Source organism: Ranitomeya imitator, chromosome 6, assembly GCF_032444005.1.
Source record: "Ranitomeya imitator isolate aRanImi1 chromosome 6, aRanImi1.pri, whole genome shotgun sequence".
Taxonomy (NCBI): Eukaryota; Metazoa; Chordata; class Amphibia; order Anura; family Dendrobatidae; genus Ranitomeya; species Ranitomeya imitator.
In genome coordinates this window covers 488,505,125-488,511,124 of record NC_091287.1, presented here as the reverse complement: position 1 = coordinate 488,511,124, position 6,000 = coordinate 488,505,125, and the positions used below count along the sequence as shown (strand labels likewise).

Below are 6,000 nucleotides of genomic sequence, written 5' to 3'. Positions count from 1 at the left end.
TAGTCTTTATCTTGGACAAGATGGTGGAGCCTGTGGTTTCATCATAGACGTATGTCTCGGCTGACATGGATTCGATTGGTACTTATAACTTACGAAGCTAATAACTGTAGAAAGAATTGAAAGCTAGCACTCAATCAACTAAAGTTCACGGTGCCAGTGAACGGGATACTCGATCCCACAAGTCATAAAGTCAAAGTAATCACTGCACTCGTATATTATCAAATTGCAAAAAGTTTATTAAATTTGAATTCGTGAAAAAGAGGTACTTGGTGAATTGACGTTTCGGCCAACCCTTGGCCTTGTTCACAAAATCGCTGTAACAAGCAAAGGACAGGACAATATTATAAACAGACAAGTATCTACAAATATACATATACATATCTTCTTATACACCAGACGCCATGGCCCACATTAAGCTGATCCACCGCCGTGACACAGGATTGTGTCGGCTTCCTCCACTACGCCACCAACGCTTGCCCCCTGCTGTCAAGGGATACAGAGACGTGAGACTCCGGCACAACATAAAGATAAGTGTACCACCACCCACGATAGCTATCGCTTAGCCTGTACCTTCCTCCTTTTACAGGGACATCATCCCTGTACAGGGACACCATCCCCAGCTCTGCCTATAATATACCACACCATACAGGGAGTCCACTTCCGCTACTACACCCCTGAATACATCTATGCCTCTGAATACATATGCGATACAGGTACCCCCAATGATCCAGTGAATATGTATGCATTGTCCATTTTTCCCCTATAAGTCTCAGCCATATCACTTTTTTGCCCACAGCACTATATGGTCTCATTCCCTCTGGGGCTCTCCAGATAACGCAGGAAGAACACAGCCTGAGCTGTATCTCTGACATTATACACAGGGCAGGTATTCTAATGACTATGTATATTTCTACAGTCTGGCTAGTCTATATATTCCCCCCCTGATCCTCACATAAATGTCAACATGTATTTCAGCTATAGGTTTCTTTCCAGCCGGAATTGCGGCTACAGTGCACTGGCAAGCGTTCTTTATGATTTCAGTCTGGTTAGTACGTTTATGGCATGCTTTCACTTCTGTGACAATAGAGGCATATGCTCACATAACGGGACACATATATGGGGATCGCCAGTCGATTCATCTGACGTCATGGATGTGGTGCTTTCATTCCAGTAGATCTGGATTACCCTCTACCCTACAATCCACCCCGAAGGGTGTGGCTATATAATCCTAGGAGGACGGTCTAGATCACTTATATGGGGGGTATATATATGGGGGGTGTGTGTGTATGTATGGGTGCGTGTAGGTATTCAGTCTCAAAATTACAACTTCACGCTGTATTACTTTTTCCAGGTTATGCAACTTTATTCCTTTACCTGACTCACCGGTCAAATAGGGTCCTTTCTGTACAAACAACAGAGTTATAACGGGGTATGTCTTCTTTCCATGTCCATTTCTAGCATTCAACATGACCTTGTCCTTTGAACTTCTCTCCGCTATGTTATCTTCATGATGCAGTAGATAGTCTTTCTTCTTGAGTATGTCTGACCATGGCAGCTAAACTCTTTTTGACATGTATTCTTTTATGTAATGTAAATATGTATATTTGTAGATACTTGTCTGTTTATAATATTGTCCTGTCCTTTGCTTGTTACAGCGATTTTGTGAACAAGGCCAAGGGTTGGCCGAAACGTCAATTCGCCAAGTACCTCTTTTTCACGAATTCAAATTTAATAAACTTTTTGCAATTTGATAATATACGAGTGCAGTGATTACTTTGACTTTATAACACTGGATGCGTTGCACACGTTTTACACTATTTTCACAACATCCGTCGATACGTCCCTTCACTGCATTATGACGCACCCAGACAGATGGAAGTGTCAAAGAAGCCCAACTCACAGTTCAGACACTACACCCGCCAGCCCTCCTTTACTAGTTCCCCGGAGGTGTCCATACGCCGTATCAATGTCTCTAATCATATAGCGCACACGACATTGATTCACAGTCTCTAAACATGCTGGACCTCACTTCGTCCAGTTACTGTGGGAGACCACGCAGTTCATTAGTGACCCCCTGTCAGTGCACAGTTCCCCATACTCTGGGTTACCTTCCAGAAGAGCTCCTGCTCCACACGCTGACTCCTGTCAGTCCTCTCTCTCAGGGAAGCTGCCGATCTGGACAATGCCTTGCTCACTAGGCCATCTGACAGTCCAGATCCTCAGACGGGCTGTAGCTCCCCCAGTGTAGTGCAGTTGCAGACTATGCATCCACTCCTTCCCATGTGCTCTTCAGGAAGTCCTACTCCCAGGACTCCCAACACAGGTTGTGCTATTCAGGAAGTCCTTCTCTCAGGACTTCCAACACTGTCCAACACACAAATCTCTAAGTGCGCTGTTCAGGGATCCGATCCTACTCCCAGGATCTCCCAACACACCAGTCTTCAGATCCACGGTCTCACAGTGCACTATTCAGGGATCCAGTCCCCACACACAAGCCGTCCAGGATCTCACACTCTCCATTACAGAGAACATTCAGGTCCATACACCGGAACCATGTGACCCATACCATGGTCACATTATGTAGTTGTAACCACTCCCATACATGGGAGGTGTGTTTGGCTAGTTCGACCCACCCAGCTCTCATAACTCTCATAACCCAGCTCTCATAACCGTAAGCCTCCCTTCACAATTATACAAACACTTGTGGGACTACAGGTCCCATAACAATATTACTTCAAGCTTACAGAGCACTATCTCATTATCACCACTGATACGCCTCCAAGCATATCCTGAGGAGCACACACAGCACCCCCTAGCTGTAACAGGGGTCACTGCATCACACCTGCTATATACCTACTAAATGTTTCTCCTAGAGGGATAGGGAAGAATTCGGACAGATTGCTGTTACATGTGCTGATGGCAGCGAGGTATTTGATTGTCCTGCACTGGAGACTGACTACTCCCCCCTCTTATCAGAAATATTGGATAGAATAGCCGAAATTTGCAGGATGGAACACATGACAGCCTTAGGCTAAGTTCACACTTGCGTGTGGATGGTTTGCATATGGCTTCGTAGTTCTTCCCTTAAGCTCCGCCTACTTCTGCATGCATCCTGCGTACCTATCTTTAACACTGGATATGCGTTGTATGCGGCGTTTTGACGTGCCCACTGACCGCACGGGAACACAACTTTTTTAATTCCTGTGCAGTCGGCGGGCACGTCAAAATGCCGCATCCAAAGCATATCCCTGCATACCCAATGTTAAAGATAGGTATGCAGGACGCATGTGGAAGTAGGCGGAGCTTAAGGGAGGAACTGTGCAGCCATACGCAGACCAGCCACACGCAAGTGTGAACCCAGCCTTAATGAATGCGAGATTGGACAGTTTTGAGTCTGTCTGGGCTCCCTGGGACTATTTTAGTGCCAAAAGCAACAGGATCATGTTGTTTCTTTAACAGGTTTCTTCTTCCCTTCCCCTCTCTATGTATGTCTCGTCTTATTTAGTGTTGTGGCTTTTAAAGAATAGTAATAGGAGTATGGGGATGGAGTCACCTTAACTTGCCACCAATTATAACTTCTGTTGGTCTTTGTCTTTTGCTGTTCTATTACACAATATGTTTAGATGCCACTGGGGCAAACGTCTTCTAAGAGTTCACTCTCATTGTACTTCATTTTTTCTGATTCTCTAATTTGTAAGCCAAATTGTGATATGGAGCTCAACTTCTTCAGACATTACTTGACTGCTTGTGAGTAGGGCTCGTTCTTCCATTGACAACACCCTCACCAGATTCTGTAGCTGTTGGACAGGAGTCTGACACAGTCTCTTTACCGCGTGCAGCACAAACCAAAGCCTCCACATGCCACGGATACAGACAAGCATTTGTAGAGAGGAAATTCTCCTGCCAAGGGCAGCCTCTCCTACTGGCCCAAGGTTTCAGATTTTTTTAGTCTTCACTGGACAAAGACCATCAGGATGTTCCACACAACCGCAACGGTTCCGAATTGCTATCTCATTATTGAGTTCTGGCTTCTGCTCAGCCTGCCAAAGAGTTGACCTTCACACATTCTACACGGGTAGCTGTCTCAACATGCTGGGGAATGGGTGGCCTTTGAAAGGATAGGGCTAAAACGGAACGGTCTTCTCACACGCGTCACCTGTCTGGTCTGCTCCCGGAAACTGGGAATGAAAATCTTTGCAGGAGGTTCTGGGTTTGGCTAGTCGAAGACCATACGGAAGGCCTGCAGGTCCAAGATGATCGGAGCCCATTTCTCACATAGGTTGAGCCATGCCAGGGCACCTCCTCCTAGGTAGGACATTAGGAATCCCACCTTGACCTGATCAAAGGAAAATAACTGGCTGAAACCTTCAAAGGGACGCATGCATTACTCCAGGAACCCTCGGCACTGCTTTGGATCCCAATAGTACCGAGGTGGATCAGATAGGACGGGTTCCATTATGGAAGAACAAATCTCAGATAGTCCAGAAGTCAGAGTATCCAGCAAGGTATCTAAAGTCACAAGATGGTTCAAAAGTTTCCTGGCTCTCTCACTGGCCAAACAATGAGTTGAATATTACCAATAGCGAAAGACCGTGGGGCTCAGCGGGGCCCACGGCCTGAGAAAACTGTTACGCACGCAGGTGGCGTACGTGGTTCATGGACCCACTGTGCCACCGACCGGACCTACTCTGTAGGGTTGTGACTAAGCAGCTACCCTATTGTTCACTGGAGCTTTTAGTGTTGAGGTCAGGATTGTGCGGCAGGTAGCTGCCAGGTACCACTCTAGGGTGGTATCTGGCAGTAGCAGCTGATCCCAAGGGTCTAGGCCATTAATCCAGACTCCTGGCCAGGGCAGGACATCCATTGGAACATGTTCACACTGTGCAGGCAGGACGTCACGTGGGACAGGTTCAGGCTGTGCAGTCTTCGGATAGCAGACGGGACGGACACAGGGACAGATTCAGAGGAATTCTGAAGTAGATTTTACCTGTAAGGCACAATTTGTTCTGCTTCTGATCACTACATTGTAGATTGATGATATCATTGTGGTTTGTAAAACAACAACTTCCAGCAAAATCTTACTATGTATGTTGTACTAGTCCTAGTTTCACATGGTATAATATTAAAACTTGAATGACAGCTATATATACAGGTCTGTGCCAAACCTGGATTAGACGCCCACTCAGATGCATTTCCTTCCCCCCTTTATTACTATGTCAACTCCTTATATTCTATGATACATAATGATGCAATGCACAAGGAAAAAAAAATTGTGCAGCGTTATACTAGCTATGACTTTTTTTTTCTGGGGGTGGGGGCGCTATCTGCTCTCTCTGTATAGAGCACCCTTTCTATTAGACAGATTTCACAGTGATGAGATAAAAGCAGGTGCTTTTGCTGCTTCACCTGCCAACGGCTATATTATCACTGGAGGAAGGACATACTCACTGGTAATTTCCTGTGCAGTGACACTACATGCCAGGTCCTTCAAACTCAAAGTCTAAGGTCCTGATTCAAAGTGTTTAAGACAGCTTTTGTAAAACAGTTTGAAAATTCAAAATATTTAGATGCAAAGTGAAGTTGAGCAAAAATTGTGCGACTTTTGGCATTTTCACCACTGTCAAAATGGGCGAGGCTGAGGAGAGACAGGGCAAAGCATTATTAAAAAAATGTGCCAAATTACTTAAGTGGTGTGCGCCTCTTAATGAATTTAGTGCAATTATACCTGCACAACACTTATTAAGAGTGGTGTACTGTTACGTACGCTGCGCACGCTGCGCATACTTACCCGGCTTCTCCCGTCCCTCTGCGCACTCGCGTTCCTGTCCAGTGCCGCTCTGCTTCCTCCTTTGCCGGCTCACGGCGTCCGGTCCCTCTGCGCATGCGCGGTCGCGTCTCCTCCATCGCAGAGCCTTCTGGGAGGTCGCGACCCGGTGGCTCCGCCCCAACATGGCGGCGCCCATCGGGTATTTCTTCCCGGCGTCTCCCTAGGTAAGACGC

General features: G+C 46.4%; 1 long non-coding RNA gene across 1 annotated transcript; it reads left to right on the top strand.

The window, feature by feature from the left end:
• Positions 1–992: 992 nt before the first annotated feature.
• Positions 993–1,754, top strand: LOC138641486 (uncharacterized). Its single transcript, XR_011313872.1, has 3 exons — positions 993–1,045; positions 1,352–1,429; positions 1,656–1,754. It is a non-coding gene; the product is annotated as an uncharacterized lncRNA (long non-coding RNA).
• Positions 1,755–6,000: the final 4,246 nt, after the last annotated feature.